The sequence below is a fragment of the Rousettus aegyptiacus genome, unplaced genomic scaffold (assembly GCF_014176215.1).
Source record: "Rousettus aegyptiacus isolate mRouAeg1 unplaced genomic scaffold, mRouAeg1.p scaffold_m13_p_4, whole genome shotgun sequence".
Taxonomy (NCBI): Eukaryota; Metazoa; Chordata; class Mammalia; order Chiroptera; family Pteropodidae; genus Rousettus; species Rousettus aegyptiacus.
The window spans coordinates 31,395,773-31,417,808 of NW_023416307.1; the positions used below are offsets into that span (position 1 = coordinate 31,395,773).

General features: G+C 37.2%; 1 protein-coding gene and 1 pseudogene across 5 annotated transcripts in view; one reads left to right on the top strand and one right to left on the bottom strand.

Annotated features, from left to right (window-relative positions):
- TNIK (TRAF2 and NCK interacting kinase) overlaps window positions 1–22,036 on the bottom strand; it is a 350,899-nt gene that overhangs the window by 310,852 nt on the left and 18,011 nt on the right. The window lies entirely within an intron of this gene.
- On the top strand, window positions 19,290–19,407 carry LOC118602540 (annotated as a pseudogene).

A 22,036-nucleotide genomic window follows, 5' to 3' on the forward strand; every position in this document is an offset into this window, starting at 1 on the left:
TGAAACAGCACCCGCCCTCTGCAAACCAGCACTTAATCAATGCCCTTTAGTAGGACGCAGAACTTCTCTCTCCATTTCCCAGGGAAACAAAAGTATCCAAGGGTTTAATGTTTTTAACTTGAACAAGTGTCTTAAGGTTCTTGCTGGGCTTCCCTAAGTGCACACAGAGAAACACCTGCATGTCCCACTGTGGAACCCACATGAGAATCAGAGCTGTGAGGTGTGCCCATCTGTCTCATCAGGCTCATCTGAGCATCCACAGTATCATTATACAGTCCAGAAAGAGAGGCATTTGGATGCCTCATAGCTGCGTCCTGTCCCCTCAGTAAGTACAGTTCTGAGTCAGCCTTCAAAACTATAGCAAATGACACACCTATTCTGAAGCACATATTCTGACGTAACAATGTTCGTGAACAGCTAAAGATAAAAGAAAAGATCATAACAGTATGATAGGAATCATAACAAGATTCAATTTCCATAAAAATCATGTTGGTGACAACATCTAATAAAAGGGACAAAGTAAACATAACATCCTTACATTATGTTTACATTCGTTTTCTGTATCTGGTATAGGTTCTATTTCTTCATAAATAGAAGGAAAAGGAAAGTCTACATAGAGAACTAAAATGCATTAGGGTTTTCTCCCCCTAAATCTGAAAAACTTTTTAAAAGTGAATCATGTATTTATGGAATCCCTAACTTTCTCACCTTGTTTAATAAGAAACGTTTTAGTTTCAACAAAGGGAAAAAACCACAGTGGCTCATTAAGCCATAAAGAAAAACTTCAACATGGGTAGGAGCTGAGACTCGTCAAAGAAGGCCCCTACAACAAAGTGGCTTAGGGAAAGGGCTAGCTGACTCATTCTGCCACTAAAGACCCTTACTTAGCATCAGAAGATGGAAATTCTCTACTCTTTGGAACAGAGGACACCAAAAGGTAGGCATCAAACCCAGACTCCGGCACTCATTAGCCGCCTCAGTTGTGTTTCTTAATCACCCTAAGCCCCAGTGCCTTCAACGGTCAGTTGAGAATGAGAATAGTACCTTACCTCAGTGGGCTCTTGTGACAATTAAATGAAGTGACATGTTAAAGACTCTGGTACATACACACCAGACACACAACACATATCAGCCCTCTTCGACCTCTCCTCACCTCCCTTCCAGCTGAACCCCAGACCAGCAGAATGACAAGCTAAACGTCCTCAACTGCGAACTGACAAAGGCCAAGGTATGTGAAAGCTTTAAATCAATGTACGGATGTTAGGAAGTACTGTGTTTAGAGCCAATCAGTACTCCTCCTGCACAATGGAACAAGAGCAAGAAGCATCTTTTCGGCAGTTTCTTTCTATTCCACCTGTTTACAACTAAATGTCGATATGCTTTATATTAGTATCCCCTGAGGGGACAAAACTGTGCTTTACAATAATTTTCATTTTCATTTTGTACATTTAATTAATGCTTTTATTTCTATGCTCATACTCTGGGGTAAAACTCTGGGAGAAAACAAGATTTTGAAATCCTTAAGACAAAGATTAGCAGCAAACAATTTGATATTTGCTTATCCTTGCACCCACAATCAAAAAGGAGCTGGAAAATTGAGGGAAAGGCAGTAGAATTAAAACAAAAATAAAAACAAACAAACAAACAAAAGCAAGCATCAAAAGCAAAAGCATTATAAGTTCCTTGGGGTTGAAACTTGTCTTATCTGAATGGCACTAATATTGTTCTACTGATATGTATTGCACTGACCAATTGATTAATAGAAGGGCCCCGTGTAAACTATATTGTCTTTAACTTCAAGCTACTTCTAATAAACAGACACAAAAAAGGCCTCTATAACACCCATTACCCATATCATTGAGATGATGAATTTGATGGACATAGACTAAGCCTGGGGTGGGAACTTTTCCTATTACCTCCTAGATACCAACACGTCACATGGGGTTTCAGAGGAGCACCAGTGTATCCAGTGTCCTTGACTTGTTTTCCCCTTTCAGGAAGCCAATGGGTAAATAATCAAGACCAAAAATCCTAGAGTTTTCTCTTTTCTCTCTCCATTTTTGGTACAAGCACAATTTTTTCTTCATGTCTAATCATTTTTACTCTCTCCTTTCTGCCAATTTATGGGTTCTCCCTACCTGTCCCAGTGTTTCTTCTGGTTAGTGCAACACAAACTTTGCATGGATATCACGCCATAGGAATGGAATTTATATTCACAATTTTAAACAAACAAGTAAGGCAAAATTAAGTAAAGAGAAATTAGAATCCGGATGAGGAGCAGCAATTTACACCAGGGTTCTTTGGTCTTCTAGAAATCTTAAAAGAACCCTGATGATGTCGGTCTAAGGTCCCAGCATCCGGCTATAAAAATAGAAATAGACACTTCTAGAGAGTCAAAAGCATCCTCTCTCCTCTGACAGAGAAGAATAAATGTCTCCCTGTTCTAGTTATCTAATACTGGGTAACTACCTACCTCAAAACTTAGTGGCTCAAAATAACATTTTTTATTATCTTTCAAAGTTTTAGAGATGTTTGCTTCCCAGTGGAACTGTAATCGTCTGAAGGCTTTTTATTTACATATCTTGATGAGATGGTTGGTTGAATCCACACGACCTCTCCAAACAAATACTTTGAGCTTCCTCAAAGCACGGTTGTCTCAGAAATCAAACTTCTTATATGGCAACTGGTTCCTCCCAGGGTATGTTCCAATTTGTAAGAAGTGGAGGCTGCAGTTTCTTAAAGCCTTTGCCTAGGAAACTATCACAGAGTCACTTCTGCCATATTTTATACAGCAAAGCAGTCATCAAGCCCATCCTGATTCAAAGGGAAAGAGGCACAAACCCCAGGTCTCAACAGGAGACTTGAATTTGAAGCCAGCATTATCAAATACTACCCGCAGCCTTATTTAGTCTCCATCACAAAGGACTGATGGCAGTGAGCTCCAGTGGATCAGACTTGTGCACATGTACATGCCCACACCCCTGAAACATCATAATCTTAATGTTAGGAGTTAGAAAGGCACTGGTCAGCTGCGCTAGTTGGCTATTTACAGTGTTTTCATTTTACTGCCAATCTCCAAGGCTGGGAAAGTTATTAGAAAGAAAAAAAAAAAGTGAAAGAGCTGGTTTTGATCACTGACAATCATCAAATGTACACATTATTGCATGCGTTTTAATGTCTTCTGGGTAAAAAAAAAAAAATGCCATTAGTCTTTTCATGGAGGTACAATAGGTTTAATTTCAAACTTTGATCATTGAAGGACCTCACTGCTCATCTTGTACTGGTCTTCCACGTAAAAATGAATGAACAATTTAGTCAGTTACTAGACAAACAGATTTTTAGAACATTAGCAATGCAAACTTGTATTTAAATTCCTGTTGTGAGTATTCATTTAGATGAGCAGGAGAACTTAGTATTAATTTAAATTAGATCCAGAAGTCAATACCACTAGTACTGGAAAATATATTTGTCTATAAAACTGCTCATTAAAGCTAGAAAAGAAAGAGGTAACTCCTGGAAAGGCCAACTTGGTAATTACGCCAAAGCTTCTCCCCACCAGTGACTTGTTAATGAATATCTCTGGCGCATGTGAGGCCCTAGAACACACAAAGGACCAAGCCAGGAGTTCTCGCTTTTAGATGACTATTAAGCCCCGCGGGAATTAGTTCTCTCTGAATCCTTTGTCTTCCCCCTTCCTCATAAAACTGCAACCAACTAGGTGGCTTTTTTTGCCTTAGTTGTCTGGTTTTATATAGCCTATTTCAAATTTGCTGAGTGACTTCTCCTTCAGAAATCTCAAACCATCAATTACTTGTTTATCCTTGCCCATAAGGTCAAAATAAGGTAAGGCAGCTCTAATAACTCTTTTTCACGTTGGGGAGAGATAGGTTTCCCTGCTTAAGATAAGGAAATGACAGTAAGGCAATATCCTTTAGTTTTTGCTTCACCACCATTAGGTATCCAGGGTCCAACATGGAACAGCAGATTATGACCACTGTGATGGGTACAGAGAAAGTAAGCAGCATAGATGTGAAAACTAGGTTACAAAAATCCCAGGGAAAAAGTAGATAGCTAATTAGAGTTCTCAAATTAATATGAACAAACTGGAATGAATTTTCAAATATGTTCCTCTTGTCTTTCTCTAGAATGTAAGCCTTTTTCTGAGCACCAGACAGTTACAGCAAACAGAAGTATTTGGTGATAAAATAATAAAAACATTAATCATAAAAGAGCAATTGATAGAGCCTTACAATATGCCAGGTGAATACTGTTATGATTATTCCCATTTTACAGAAGAAGAAAATAAGGCATAAATATATTTAATAACCTGCCCAAGAGTACTTAGCAAGCAAAGAAGCCGATTTGGCCAACAATTAAGTCCATACTCTTAACTACCACACAAAGTATAGAAGAAATGGGTTTTTTTTGACTAGCCAAGGCCAGTCTAATCCCAACTCCACCAATTACTGTGCTAGTCATGTGATTTCAGTTATTAACCTCTATGAGTCTCAGCTTCCTGACCAGTACAATAGAAATACCACCTAATTCTTCCATTGCTGAGAATTCCCAGAACACAGTAGGTTTTCAATAATTGGTAGCTATTTTTATTATGCAGGACAGAGGAAACATGGTCAGGCTAAGAAAAAGGAACCACAGAATGAGAAGAAACCTGGAAGCATCAGGAACACAAACACCCCAAGCCAAGCTCTGCAGGAACACTGTGCCTGAGAGGCCTCCTCCACAGCCTTGCCCCAATCTTTAAACATGGCTTGGGCATAGTTCTGAGAGAGTTTGTATAGTGTGTGTTCATAACTCAAGGAATCGACGTCCATTTTCTTTTTCCTTCTACCGAGAGATACGTAAATACATAAATACATCACACAACAATACATGTTTTTTACTCTTATCTGATTTTTTCCAACTCCTGATGTGATTAACATGTTTGTGTCCCCCAAAATCCATATGTTGAAATCCTGACCCCCAAAGTGATGGTATTAGGAGGTGGGGCTTTGAGGGGTGATCAAGTCATGAGTGTGGAGCCCTCATGAATGGGATTTGTGCCTTTATAAAAGAGGGCCCAGAGAGCTCCCTTGTCCGTTCTGCCATGTGGAGATAGATGCAAGAAGTCTATGACCCAGAAGAGGGCCCTCACCCATCCAGGCTGGCACCCTGATCTCAGACTTCCAGCCTCCAGAATTGTGAGGAATAAATTTTGTCGTTTATAAGCTGCCCAGCCAGTGGTATTTTGTTAGAGCAGCCTGAATAAACTATGTCCTCCCCTATACCAGTTCGGCCCCCAATAATCTACTCTCTTCTTCGTCTAAATCCCTACGTGGCTGGCCTACTCCTCTCCACTGCATATATACATGGGTCAGTATTGCTATGTGATTTCCCTTAGAGAAAATCCTTCTCTCCCAATGACACCATATGTAACTTAAGAGAGCATATATGGTTAAGGGTATGGATTTTCAATCAGGCAGATCTGAAGTCGAATATCAGCTCGGCAATTTTCTAGCTCTATGACCTTTAGCATGCTACTTAACCTCTTTAAGTAGTATTTTCCTCCTCTGTAAAATGGGATGATATCGGTTACCTCCTACTATTTGAGGAAAGACTCATGCCATGCACATACATGTACTTAATGTCAGCTATAATCATTATCAATATCAATTTCTCAACATTTTTCTATCCCCCACAGCATCAACTGTCTAATTTTATCTATCTACCTACCTATCATCCATCAATCCGTCCATCCATCTATCCATGTTAGACATTTAGTGAATCTTTGCCAATTGCCTAATTCAGATGCACCAATCATTCTCAAATTTTCATTTCTTCGAGAAGCACAAAGCTGTTTCTAGTTTATTAACCCAGCATTGAAACTCAAGAAGATTCTCTAGATAGGATATCACACAGAGCACGCTGATTTCCAGAAGCCTGAAATGGGAGTGAAAAGTGATCATTTCCTTAGTTCAGATATGCTGGTTTGAGGAAAAGCTGAATAATTCATTAGGTCCTTTAAGGTGCATTGATCAGATTCTGCTCTTTGAAAAGCATTTTACCTTGAAATAACTATTTGTCATCCCCCTTTTAAATGAGAGATAGATAATAGACTGCCTCTGTTTAGTGAAACTATAATAAAGGTCTAAATGATAATAATACCTTAGATTTACAGAGTGCATCAGAGTTTATAAAGCACATTCATATCCATCATCTCATTTTATCCTTCCAGCAGCCTCATCAGATAACCAGAGGACTTATCTCAGTGTGATAAATGGGAATGCTCAGGAAGATTCAAGAGCTTTCCCACATGCCAGTTCATCAGTTCAAATCTTCCCACTCCTAGGTCAGTTCTCTTTTTACAGCACCTCAGGATTTAAAACTATTTGCACATCTTTACAAGGAGATACCCAGCTGGAAAGAGTGGAAACCACCGATAATTTATATTTTGGCTAAAGTACTTGTATTATCACCTTGGAGATATGAATGCAAAGAAAAACAGTCATATGGTATTTAATGCAGTCTATGATACATGAAACTAAGTGGAAGAGCTCAGTTTAAAGTCTATTTTTACACTAACCATTTTCAGGCTCTTTAATACATATTTTCCTAGCGGTAAAATAGGAAGGAGTATACAGCTCCAGCCTCCATTCCCTGATGCCATACCCGGCATGGACCACATCTGAATACTCTTCTTACATCCAGTTTTCTACCATGCTCCCCTCACTCACTGCCCTCCAGCTGCCCAGCCAGCTGCCTGGCTCTTCCTCAGACAGGGCTTTATATAGTTCACCACTATGTCACCAGCTCTTAGACTAGTGCCTGACAGTAGGAAGTTCCCAAAAAATACTTATCGAATATGGGAATGTAGCCTATAAATTTCTCTGCTAAAAAATCTCTACTTCTACTAATTTGAAAAAATTCTTATCCATGAAACCAAAAAAAAAAAAAAAAAAAAAAAACTCACAACTATAACAAATACAATGAACATCAGTGCCATGGGTAAGAGACAGAATAAGTAGGCAGAATCCCTGGAACCATGATTTTAACTGTTATAATAGATAACATCACTGGAGTTAATGCCATTCAGTTGATAAAAACAGATTAATGACCAACACTACTCTCCCACCCCCAACCAACTGGCCTCATTGCCTAAGGCGATTCTATCACCAGCCTGAAGCTATACTTCTGAAAAGAGGTCCAAGTTATTTCTTGAATTTTGCATATATGGCAGTAAATTGCCAATCTTCAGGTGAAACTAGAACAACATGACATGATGTGCTTCAATCTAATGCAATAAGAACTGCTCAACATCAGCCATAAAGTATTCTTGCTAAAAATATTTAACCTGAATGTAATTATGAGAAAACCATTACACATCTAGAATGTGGGACATTCTACAAGAAAACAGGCAAGGACACTAAAACAGTTAATGTCAGGAAGAACAAAAGATACAGGAAGCAAGCCTCTCCCAGATTTAGAGAAGAAGGAAGGAAGGAAGGAAGGAAGGAAGGAAGGAAGGAAGGAAGGAAGGAAGGAGGGAGGGAGGGAGGGAGGGAGGGAGGGAGGGAGGGAGGGAGGGAGGGAGGGAGGGAAGGACAGACAGACAAAACTGACAGACTTGGTTGGATCCTAGGTTGGAGAAAACATAGCTGTAAAATTGAGAAACTGGAGCAAGTTGAATACAGGCTGTACAGTCTACAAAATCCCCATTAGTTACACCCATTTACTCTAAGTCAAGATCCAATTTATTAACAGTCACCTCTACAGGTAATCAGGCATTTTCCACATACATCATGTCCTTCTCCAGTTATATACATCTAAGCACTATAAGATCTTATATCCTTAATTCAACAAGACTTCACTTCCACAGAGCATCAATAATGCTAATTGGAGGAGATGGAGTTTGTAAATCTTTATTTGCAAGATAATTATGAAAACTGTATTTCTCAAGACTACTTTTTGCTCTTTTATTTCTTTCTCTCTCTCTTCCATGCCTCCCCCCTTTTTTGGAAGGGGGGACATCAACATTGAGTGATATTCAGCCACTAAACTGTAAATTCCTTCTGAGTAGAAATAACACCTGGTTAATCTCTGCATTCTTTCGAGGCTAAAACAATTCCTCACATTGAGTACATAGCTCATAAGTGGTTGTTAAATTTTAAAAATTAATGTACTTTAATTTAGACCACATAATGACTATTTATTTACTTAAATTTTTAAATGACTGAATCTCTCTGTGCTACAAAACATACTGAAGAATTAATTCGTTTTTTAGATTTTGCAACTTTCATTCAATTGCTAAGCCTCTCATACATTTCATGAAATGTGTAACAAAAAAAAAAAACTACTCTTCACTGCTGAAAAAAATATCTTTTGAAGAAATTGGAAAATCAAGACATTCTTTGGAGGTATAAAAAATTCAGTAACTGATTTAACAAGTCGGTATACATTATTTCAAATGAAGATGACATTAAGAGCATTTAGTTAGATCTTTTGAATATCCTATCTAGCTCTGCTAACAAGGCTTGTTTCATCAAGTCATCTATGCATCAGGACTTACACACTTTTCCCATGTCATCTGCATCTTCACTCACCTTCGATGAGAAGTTCTATGGTTGCTTATTTCTTTAGTACTTACTGAATTGATTTCAGTACTGTGAAAGATGTTATAACATTTAAAAATCATTTAGCTTTCTGCTTTTCACCTCTCACCTTGCTTTTTTAATTTTCATTTCCATTTCTGAATCTTGACATTTGTAGATATCCTAGATCATCAGGCTCTGACACATTCACATTCTACTTTACTGAAATCAGACTGCTCACTGAACCTCAACAATTATTTTTATTTTACACCTACTAACACACCCTTACAATCTTCAAGACCACTCCCTTTACTGGGGCCTCATGCACCTCCTTCTTATAATCAAAATGCTTTGAAAGGGAAGCTTTCTCTAAGGCCACATAGCATATCCCAAAGAATTACCACGACCTACTTCTGGAATGTCCCTCCAAATACATTTCAGCCTGCAGCAAACAATATAAAAAGCATCTTTACTTCAGCAACTGAGCCTCATTTCTAGGAAGTGCTCCTCTTTGAGAGGCTAATCGGGTGGGAATCTCCTGCTGGGAGCAAAGGAGACCATATGCTTGGTCCTAATCCAGGTCCAGCTACTACCCAGCTACCTGATCCTAAGAAATAAATCTCTGAGCATCAGTTTCTTCATCTTTAAAATAAAGTAGTGAGATGAAGTCACTTCTCACTTGCTTCCCAATTCTAAGATTCTATTATCCCACTGAGTGTTCCTATGTGCAACAGAGGAGGAAGCATGATCATCAAATTTAAAAAACACACAGCATAATCCTGTGTTTAGCACTTCTGTATATTGTTACTTCAATGTATTTTGGGTACTATGCCGACTTGCAAAAGGACTAGAAAACTTTAGAGATTAAAATATGGCCCAACCCACATAATCCAGCAATTCTACTCTTAGGTCTATACCCAAAAGAAATGGCAACTTAAGTTCACACGAAACCTGCACATGACTGTTCACAGCAGCATTATCAACACAAGCCAAAAAGTGAAAGCAACGCAAATGCTCATCATCTGATGAATGGATAAACACATGTGGTATATCTACATAATGGTATATTATTTGGCCATAAAAAGGAATGCAATACTGATATGTGCTACAACATGAATGAATCTTGAAACTATTACGTTAAGTAAAAGAATCCAGTCACAAAAGACCACGTATTATAGAACTCTATTTATATAAAATGTTCATAATAGGCAAATCTACAGATGTGAAAAGTAAATTAATGGTTACCGAGGGCTGGGCTAGGGAGGTAGTTGAAGAAAAATGCTAAATAACTACTAATGAGTATGAGGTTTCTTTTCGCAGTGATGAAAATGATCTAAAATCAATAGTGATGATGGTGTACAACTCTGTAAATATACTAAAATCCACTTCAAATTAAATACTGCAAATGAGTGAACTTAAAGGAGTATAAATTATATCTCAACAAAACTGTTTTTGAAAGAAAAACCAAACATGGCCCCAGATTACTGCCTAAGGATAAAAGAACATAGATCTTCTGAAGAAAGCCCTGGGTTCAAATCCCGACGCTTCCTTCCAATTAACGGTTGTGTGAACTTGGGCCAGTCTCTTAACCCCCTCGAGTTCTTCTAATCTGTGAAGTAGGGAGAATACTTAAATGCTCTCCAACATATACTAAGCACTTAATAAATGATGGTTATTGTTGATATTATGATTTCATTAGAAGACAACAAAACTATCTGTTTTTTGAAATGAACTGATTGCAAAGCTCGGACACTAAATTTAACTGCAAGTTTTTAGCAGCTAGTGCATAGGTATAATACATTTTTTAATGCCACTTACCCATAAGCTGGGTGCACTATTAGTGTGTTTTTGACTCAAGAAGAGGCATGTTAGTAAAATCAAAATTGTTTTTAGACAAGGTAGTACCAATGGAGAATTACAACAAATGTCCAGGTGCTCAAAATACTTCAGTGACTTATCCTCAGTATCCCCAGAACTAGTCCTCAGTATTTTCTAATTGATTAACTTATTCACGCCTGACTTGTGAAATTTTTTTATTTCAACCAGCATTTAATAAATGTTGGTGGGATAGGTCTGGTACTGAGCTCTGGGAATAGGCAGAAAGAACAGAGCTGCCCCCTGCCTTCAGGGAGTTTGTATTCTAGTATCCAGGCTTAATTTTAAAATTTACTTTCACTTTAATTTTGCCACTATTCTAGCTCTCCATATGAAAAATAATAAAACTGCTCAGTACATGAACACAGGAACACAGGCAGTTGAAAAGAGTAGCAATACTCAAGGTGATGTCTACCTCGTGGGCATTTCTAAGGCCCAGTTCCAGTCTGAGGCCGGCGAAATGAACTCTGCACCAAGACTGAGAGCTCAGAGTTCTCTTTCCAGCTCCACCACTGAATAGTTATGAGTCCAAAGTACTTCATCCCTTTGTGCCTTCATGTACATCACTAACATTGGGAGGGCCTAGCCTAGACTATAAACTAATTTTCTCCAGCTCTTAGGTCAAAAAAAATGCTTATACTAATTGCACATAAATTTTGTTCCAGCTTTACTGAGGTATAATTGACATTATACAACATGTACAATGTGATAATTTGATATATGAATATATTGTGAAATAATGACAATACAGTTAGTTAACACATCCATCACTAGTTGCTCATAAATCTGAGTAAAAGTTACAGTTATAGTTTTCAATATAAATTAATAAATTGGTACACAAGATGCAGAACACTTCCCCACGACACACACATGTGCACACACCACAGAAAACACAAAGTGAGGTCCCTGAGCCTGCATGTCAGAGATAGTCCATCATGGTCAATTCACTCATGTAAGAAGTGTCTTCTGGGGAGACAGCCTACTGGCCTATCATCTAGAAAATACACACCTCTTTCTATATCCCTTGCAAGGTACTGCATGAAAATGATGCTGTGGTTCATCTTTGATGCGTATTCTCTTTCTGAGGTCATACTATAATCAGCCCTTTAGGTGCTCAGGGTTATACACCAAATATACACTCATACACACACACACACACACACACAAACACACCATTTGGTTGTACACAAAATACACACACATGTACATATGCATTCAAATACACATAGTTTACAATTAGGCCATTTCTATGAACTAGTAAATTAGATTGTAAATATGAAAATAATATTTATATAGTTTTTAAAAACTAGCTAAGTGGTGTGCACTCTAACTCTCTAACTCAGTAATTTGTTTTTTAAACTCTAGTTTCTCAAAATATCTTCTTTTGTTTCATTACTTTTAAAAAAAATGTCAGAAAAGGAAAAAATCAATTTATTTTGGTAATTATACATTCATCAAATACTTAATATATACCAGAAATTGTGCTATGGACTCAGATACAAAGATGAACAATACAGAACCCTACCTAGCCTTAACTTTAGAAGAGCTAATATTCCAGTAAAACTACGGTTAATTTAAAAAAATTTTTAAACATGTTTTCAGCTTTACTGAGATATAATTGACATAAAACATGGTGTAGCTTTAAACAATGTATTGATGTGATACATATTGCGAAGTGATTACCCCTTAGCATTAGCTCACGGTTCCTTCATGTCACACAATTGCCATTTCATTTTTGGGGAGATGAGAACATTATAAGATCTACTATCTTAACAACTTTCAAGTACCTTATACATTATTGTTAACTACAATCACAATGCTATGAATTAGATCCCTAGAACTTACTCATCTTCTAATTGGAAATTTGTACCTGTTGGCCAACATCTTCCTATTTCCTCCACCCCAGCCCCTGACAAAAAAAAAAAAAAAAATATATATATATATATATATATATATATATATATATATTTTAATCAACCAAACTAATTTTCTTCATTTATATAAAGGAGTGGGTTGGGTTCTTGTTAGTGCTTTAACAGTTCCCAGATGAATGGCTTTGAACAATTGAAGTCTCTGGAACTTTGGAATCTTCCTCTGCACAAATGAGAAGGCTGACAAACAGCCTATCATATCCTGAAGACATATGATTTTAATCAATATTTTAAGCCAGGTTGACATCTCCCCTCTGTTTCTATAAAGTTCCATCATTAAGGTTGCAGTCATGTTAGCCAATGGGCAAATTAGTCAATGTTTGACACTGTGTCAGTATATAACTAAATACTTATTGCATTGCTATATAAACCTACGCACATGTCACTATGTAGAGGAAATGGCAATAATTACCCAAATCACTTAAAAAACTCATTACACTAAAAAATAATCCGAATTCATGTAAACTGGTATATTTATGTGCACTCCCATTCAATTTATGTTTGATTAATTTGTATATTGTAAAAGAAAGCAACGAAATTAATACTTGTTTTTAATGTGCATGTACTAATTTAAAAAACCACAATTTAATACTAAAAGAAGGGCATACAAACTAACAATTTTTCTAAGACAACTGTTAATAAAGTTATAAATAGTAACACTAATTACACTAGTATAAATGCCAACTTTTTAGCACCTCTTTGGCCAAGTATAAAGATAAGTATGCATAATTTGACTGTCTACAAATTCAAATTTTAAGAAATTATATCCATCATTCATGCTATATTACCCATACCTGCATAGTATTTACCCTAATTCTATGAAGAAAACGTCCCATTGGTGATATTTTCCATATTAAAAAAAGTTTACTGTGAACAATATGGGTTCTACCTATAACAAAAAAAGAAAGAAATGAAGCATCATGAATGAAAAACTGCACTTTTTTTAAACATTGAAATGGTCTTGGGATGCATAAAAACTATTTTAAACAAGAATGAGTTTTATTCAGGTCTACCTTGCCTCAAATCAGCTTTGACTGGAGCTCTACCCTCTCTAGAACCTCCAAATCTTCCTTCCTGCTTTGGTACCTGCCCTTAATCCCTTCTCACCACACCCAGCGGCTGTCAACACCTCGCTGCTTTCCTTATAAGGCTACAGACTCCTCAAGTCCAGTTTCAGCTACAGATGACTATGAAAGGGAGGGTTCAAGGTCACTGGAGTCATGGTTGACAATGAAGAATGAGATCAAGGTGTCGAATGATCATCTACCTGGACAAATTATTCACTCATGAAAGATGAAGAGAATAAACAAACCAAAACACTAATGGAAAACAGATGTGAGATCAAAGATGAGTGGAAGTGACCATGGCCTTTGTAGATAACGGTGAAAGGAATACAGACTGATAAAGTGTAAAATTTGGGAGCTGAATTAAATGGCCTCAAAGATGCCATCTACTACAAGCATTCTCTTGCTGGTGGACTGGTTACTCTAACTCGGCCCTAAAGATATCTCAAGAATCCTACTGCAGGTTTCCTGCAGATTCTTCATCAGGCTGCCCAGAGAGAACTATTGTCATAGTTACCTGCCTTCCTCCCCAGTTATCCACTAAGAAAAATCAAGATCAACAGAAAAGAGATTCTTCACTCCCTCTCCTTTCTATCTTAGCTTTTATATTTCTTCACCTATCTTCTCTTCGTTTCTTCTTATTTGAGAAAAATTCTTCCTGACTTCTAAGATTAAATACTTTACCTTTGATCCTTTTTTCTTAGTCAGATGAATTAGAATACCTTCATAATCTAATAGCTTGTACAAGTTTATTAACCTTGTGAAAGTTTATTAACCTCCCCAACACTCAGCTTCTTCCATTGTAAAATGGTTTAATGCCTACCGCTCAAGGCAGTTGTAAGATTTAAATACAATAGCATGTTAAAGAATCTGCCACAGAATAGGGTGCTTAACAAATAGTAGCTATTATTACCCTCAAAGGCCTGTCTCCCCCAATTACCACGCACATTTTCTCTAACACTGCTTAAAAATCCATTTTAAGCCAACTTTCTAAAAGGCATTCTAGCCACTGGGAATACAGGAATGGACGAAACCTCATAGAGTTTACAGCCTAGTAGGCAGAAAGAGATAGGTAATAACTAAAATACAGAAGTAAATTATAAAGTATTAGAAGATGTTATCCATTGGGAAAATATGTCATCGGAGGCCACTTAAAAGATTACATATGTATGAGCAAAGACCTGAATGAGGCTAGAAGCCAAGCAGATATCTGGAGAAGAGCATCCCTGGGAGGGCTGAAGCAGGAGGATTCTGGATCATCTGAGGAAGAGCAAAGAGGCCAGTGCAGCTGAAGCCAGTGAGCGAAAGGAGGGGCAGCAGGCGAAGGGAGGCAATAAGGGAGTGGGAGGCAAGGTGCAGATCAGACATGACAGGGCATTGCAGGCCATGGTAAGGAACTCAGCATTTCCTCTGAGAGAGGAAAAGGAACCTTTGGTGAAATTTGTATGGCAGCATAGTCCCACTTAATCATTATTGGGATCACTCTGGACACTGTATTGAGGACAGACTCAAGGTCAAGGAAGGAAGGAGATCAGCTAAGAGACTGTTTCAATAATTCAGGAGAAAGATGATAGTGGCTGCTTGATGTCAGTAGAATTGATAAGTAGTTGGATTCTGGATATATTTTTGAAGGGAACATGGTAGCAAAAGAAGTTTCTGATGGATCAATGTGCAATGCAGACAAAGAAAGAAGCCAATGATGACTCCCGGGGAAGAATGGAGTGGCCTTGACTGAGCCGGGCAAGACTGCAGAGTAATGTCTTTATCTCTCCCCCACCACTGCTTCCTGGCCCCTATCATAAACTGCCCAGAGGTCTTCCTTATTTCAAGAAAAGAAAGCAAGTTAGTTTACTGCTGTCCTAATCTCTCCTAATGCTTGACACTAAATTTCCTGCACAATGGTGCTGTAACCGCTGCCTCCACTTCCTTAAGGACCCTCCCGCAACTTCCTTTACAAAAGACACCCCCCTTCCCTTCCAAACAACACTCCTGCAGGGCATCCAGGACTTCCCAGTCATCCAGGCCAACAGCTGCAATTCTCTGCTGTAACTGTCTTGCTTTGCTGTAGCATTTGGCAGTGTCTCCTCCCTGAGTCTCTCCTTGGCAGCAAGATCTAGTATCCAGATTTACTGTTATTGCTGTGATCATTCCTTCTACATTCTCCTCTTTCTCTCTCACTGTCTCCTCCTTTTTCTTCTCTCAAATACCACATCCTCTAAATCTTCTCTGTCCCTCTGAAGCTCCACTATCAAGACCTTATACTGACAGTCATTCTGTTTCCTTCATAGGTTCCTAGCACTCAGTACTGTGCCTAGAACGCTGCTGATTGGACAAATGAATGAACAAATGAATCCATCAGTCGTCCTATCCCTATATTTAGTTTTCTCCTGTCTCCTAAGCTCCAGCTCTGTATCCACAACCGTGAGGTGCACTTTCCTGTTAGAAGTCATGCTGTCCTGCCAAACTCCCAGAGCCTAAGCCAAACACTCCACCTTAACTATCTCTCCACAAAGCAAGATGCTTTATCCTAACTTCCGTATTTGATTGAAGGATATAACAATCCCAATACAAATACTTTTCTTTTCTCACGCCATAAGGAGCCTCAACAAAGAGCCTCCCTTCCGCCCCCTTCAATTCATTTTACAATGGCACTAGCTTAATTTTCTAAGACACTATTTTGATCATGTCACTCATAATATTCACTGGCTCCACACTGGCTTCAGAAGTTGAGTGGGGGAAGGCGGAAAGAGCAAAGGAATATTAGTGAGGCCAAATTTGGGTTATTTTTGCTTTTCTTTAAAAAATAAAACTTTGTTTTAGCTACATTTTCCCCTTCAAAATTCTGATATAGTCCACCCGGCTCCTTCACTAGCCAAAATATAATGCAACCCTTTCAATAGGTATGAAAGACTTGCAAAAATCCAGTCTCTACTGACTTGTCCAATTCCCTACAAATGTCCAGCAAAAACCATGCCCTCTCCAGCACTCAGAGAAGCCTCACACATCTTCCCGCCCGCACCACTGCTCACACAGTCTGCTCTCAGGTTGTTCTCTCTTCCAGCTTTTCTTCTGCACCCTGTACTCCCTACCCATCAAGGTCCTGCTCAAATCCTACCTTGCCCCAGAAACTGTACACACACGTATCCCAACCCAGAGTGGTTCGCAGCATTCTTCCTCTAGAATTTACCGTCCTTACCACTCCTCTGTCACTTACAATACTGGTTCTCAAAGCGTGGTCCTGGCACCAGTAGCATCGGCATCACCTAGTCAAAATGTACATTCTTGGGCCCCCCTCCAACTGAACCAGAATCTCTAGAGGCAGAGTTCCTCAATCTGTGACGAACCAAGGTCTCCAGTAAGGCTGATGCATGTTAAAGTTTGAGAATCACTTACATAAAATACAGCCTCACATTGTTTTATCTTGCCAGCTAAACAATATGCAGAATGCTAAGAGTAGCCTGCTGTATAGCTGTTCCTCAGGAAACTGGAGTTCTGCAAAACTGTTTCCAGCAGTTGCAGCACATTAAATATCAAGTTGATTTTCTCCCAACCCCTAATTTTGGTGGAAAAAAATTCCACTAAACAACAAAAGTACTCTGGTTTTTAACATGAACCAAGAAAGTTAATTAATATTATTTTAATCAAGAGTTTGTTTAAATTCTTTTAATTTGATATTTGATAAATAACGTAAAAATAAATCCTTTTATCAAATACTAAATAATTTAAGTAAATACGCTTCAAACTTTCTTTTATATTTACTTTATATTTCAGCTTTAGAAAAATAATTCTGAAGTTTTGAGGTTGTAACTTAATGGTGAATACTGGAGAAGTTAGCTAAATAAAATACCTCTAACAAGATTAGACCTTTATTTTAACCAATTTGTATGTTACAGAGATAAAAAGTAAAACAAAGCCAAGGCGAACAAGGTTTAACGTTATGCTTTCAGGGAATGCAGTAATAATGAGTTATACTCATTTCATAGGTCCACCCTACTTGTTTCAGTCCTTTAGACAATCATATTCAGAAAGATTGAATTTAAAAGGCACCACATGAAAAATTTTGTCTCCTGGATAAAAAAGAAAATAAGAATTAATACTAAAACTGTCTTGAAACGGTATGGTATGTTCCATTTAGTCCCTAAATCAATAAACTTTTTTTTCATGTCTACTGTGAAGAGAACTAAACAGTAGCTGCTATCCAGGTCTTAGCATATATTTCTATACTTAGCCTCTTTGGAGTTTTTTTTTTTTTTTTGCCAAAATGTCCAGGGTTGTACACCAGAACATTTTTTAAATATAATTATTTTTAATGAACAGAAGACTGGAAAAGGCTATGCCAAAATAGTAAGAGGAATTACCTCTGAGTGTTACCACATAATATTTTTACTCTTTTATTGTTTTTGTAATGCCAAATATTTTTCAATGAGCATATATTAACTTTCAAAATCTAAAAATACACAACTTTTAAGGACATGTTTTTGTTTTATCTGAGCGATAGTACAATAGCTTATTTCTAAATTTAGAAGAATTTTTTGTTGTCTTTTTTTATGAGTATCATCTCATTTAATCTTCTCTATGAGATAAGTAAAATCATTATTCCCACTTTATGGATGCGAAAACTGAGTTACAGAGAAATTAAGTACATTGTACACAGGACTCAAATACATGTAGATTGACATTTAAGTTCACTAAAATCATCCATTTGGAAACTGCCACCCAGGCGGGCAACTTCCACAATGCTTTCTGGTAAATCCCAGGACTGATGCATTACCTCTTTTCAAGAATGTATAAACAAAAACACAACAGCAAAAACAAGAGACCTGTGTCACTTAGACATTATTCCGCTTCTTTTATTCTGTATTATTTTCTGATGACTCAGAAGAAAATATACAAAACAAATAACAAAAAAAAATTTAGAAACCTGCATGGTGTCATCAAAAACGTAAATTGCAAGAGAACATGGCCTCCTTAAAACTGGAGCAGATAGCCAAAAGGGAGGAAACAACAGAGTTGAGGACAGAAATGAAAAATGAACACAAGGAAGCTTAAAATGCAAATGGAAAAGTAGAGGCAGTAAAGAACAGAATTGACACTGTGGGAAATAATAAACATGCTGTGAAAGACAAACATGAAACACGCTACCAGAAGCAGTTTCAAAAGACATACAAAAATAAAGACAGGAAAGGTGATGTATAGGAATCATAGGGGACAGAGATCCAAACTAAGCAAATAGATATTCCACAGGAAGAAATTCAATAGCAAGGAATAGCATTAATGAAAATGAAAAGGTAAATATTCATATGTGGACCTAAACCAACTCCTAAGACCCAAAGTAAACAGAGTGCCAACACAAATAACTGAAAACAGACCCCACCTGTGCCCAAAAAAGTAATTTCAAATATATTTTAAACTACATAACTAACCGAGCAGAAAAACAGGTTAGCTACAAAGCAACATTAAATTAGCCCCAAACCTTTCTTTCACAATATTGGACACTACAAGTCAATGAACCATCTACAGATGAGAAAGGGCTGTGATAAAATAATTGCATTCTCATGTTATTTATTGTTCACTGAAAAGGGCAAAAAAAATTGTAAAATATGCAAGAACGCATGAAATATGTCGCAAATGTAATATTCCTACAAAAATAAAAGTATACATTCCAGCTAATCAACAGATAATCAAAATGGAGAACACAAAATGTTATAAAACAGAAAATAACATGATAACCAATCTAATGCAAAACACAAAAAGCACCTTTGAAAAACAATGTATTGTTTTTAATATCTCCAACTTTTAATTTAAAATTTAATCTTTTAAAAAATAAGTATACAGTCTATGGCCATGCCACCTGAACAAGCCTGATCCCATCTGATCTTGGAAGCTAAGCAGGGTCAGGCCTGGTTAGTACTTGGATGGGAGACCACCTAGGAAGACCAGGTGCTGTAGCCATAAAAAATTAAAAAATAAGGGATTGTAAACTGACAAATCCTTTGCAATCTGTGAGGTCAACCGAGGATTGCCTCGCCTAAAAAAAAAAAAAAAAGTATACAATATTAAATTGCGACTAGATAACATATTTGATATATAATATCAGATTGCATTAAGCATTGGGAAGTTCAGGAGAAGCATGGGATCAGGGTGGGAAAATAAGGTTTCAAATCTTTATTATGCAACAGAGACATTAAAGAATCCCATTTTATCATTACTTTGCATAATTAGATAACTACTAGTTTAAGTATATATTTAAATTGGATTTTTGAAAAGATCCTACATGGAAAAACAAAGGAGACACTGAGGAACATGAAATAAAAAAAGACAGAAAATCGAACATCATTAATGGCAATATAACCAAATAGTTTAAACTCTCCCATTAAAAGAAAACTCTCAGATTAGGATCAAAAACAAAATCTTACTTGCAGTATATACTGTTATCAAATCATTAAGTTGTATACCTAAAACTAATTCAATGTTATATGTCAATTAATTGTAATAAAAGACAAAAAAAAAAACCAAAAAACAACAACAAAAAATAATACTACATATGCTGCTTTTAAAAGATAAAATAAATCAAGACAGTCCATAAATAAAAAGACCAAATATATCAAGAAAACACAAGAAATTGTTTTAAGAAACCAAAAATAATTCTTAGGAAAAGCCATGACCTGAAACAGAGTGATTTTATGTTAATAAAAGACATAATCTACAATGAAGTTATAACCACTAAAACAGCAAATAATACAATATAGAAATTTTGTAATACACAAACATAAATGACAGAAACACAAATTATACCAGGAGTCTTGGAAGCTATTCTTGTCTGAAATTTCCAGATGAAATTTAGAAACATTCTGTCAAATCCTAAAACAAATAACTACTTGATATTTTTATTAGAATCCCACATTAACAGGGGGAGAAGAGATAACATTTATATTACTAAGTTTTCCTATTTAGGAACATGAGATAGCTTTACATTTAATCAAGTCTTCAGTATCCTTCTTATTAAGATTTAAATTTGTCTTCATATAGGTCCTGCAGGGTTCTTGTTAAATATATTCCTAGATCATTTACAGTTTTTGTTATTACATAAAATTACCATCTAATAGTATAATTCTTGTTTCTTTTATGTCATGTCTTGTTTTTCAATGGCTAAAATTTTCCAGAACATTATATATTATTATTGGCTCCTAACACCCTTGTATGGTTCTTGATTTTAAATTGATTATGTTATATATGCATATAGCCAATCAGGATAGTTGCAACTGCAAATAAAAGAATACACAACTAAAATAGCTTAAACAATGAGGAAATTGTTAGCCAATATAATATGAAGTCTGGAGTTAGGCCAGTTTCAGCGTTGATTAGTTCAGCTGCAGAACAATGTAAGAGGCCTGAGTTGGTCTTTCTGTGATTCTCCAGGCTTTTCTCTCATGGCTGCCTGATACCTGATCTAAGTACCTTATAGACAATATCCAAGTCTAGGATAGGAAAAACTTCACTTTTTAAAAACCCAATTTTAAAAGCAAGGAAAACCTTCCCAGGAACACCCAATACCGCTTCCCTGGCCCCTCATTGGCCAGGGTTATATCTCAATACTTTTCTACACTAACATCAAAAAAAGGAATTGAAATCTTTTCATGACTGGTTTAATCTATTTCACCTCCTCCATGCTGGGGATGGGGAGAGAAGTCCACCTCCCCTGAGGACATTGGGGCGTAAACACCAAAACAAATTTAGAGCTTTGAAAGCAAGAAAGGAGATGGGAATGCCTGATAGGCTAGTAACCTACAAATGTATACAATGTCCACCACTGAGAGTCTCTGGTGTTTGAAGATTAGGGATGAGGTGGGCCGTTGGGTTTAGATAGAGTCTGTGTCAAGCTAAGAAAGAATCCCCTTATTCCTAACTTAATAAGAATAGTTGCTTTGAGGGGTTTTTAAATCAAGAATGACTGCTGAATTTCACCAATGCCATTTGACATCTGTTGAAATGTTTCTGGAGTTAATACCCTTTGGGCTACTAATGTGTTGTACTGTCTTAATAGATGTCCTAAGACAGAAACGAAGGTGCCCAAAAGGGGTTTTCTGTGTTTTCAGTTCTGTACTCATTAGCAATACTTGAGCTTTCTCAAAGAAGCACACACACATTGCTGCTTATTAATAAACACGTGTGTGTGTGCATGTGTGTGTATGTGTGTGTGTATACGTGAAATTTTTTTGCCAGATCCTACATCATAAAAATTGAAGAGGGAATGAGTGGAGTCAGAGGATGGCGGGCAGGAGGGACAGATACAGCAATCTAGACACAAAGCGACACAGTTCGCACTGGGGTGGGGAAAGCAGAAAGGCAAAGCATGGGAGAGAAGCAAGGGCTACTTTTGAAAACCAACTCATACTTCATCCACATCATCATTTGGCATCAGTGACTTCCCCACACAGAATTGTCAAGAATCGCTTTCAGGTATCCAGCTCCCCGAAACATCCCACTCCCCATCTTGGTTCACCTCTCCCATCCCTCTTGCCCCTTTACAACTAACCTTTCACCCTGGTGCTCCTACCGAATATATCTATTTTTATGTCTG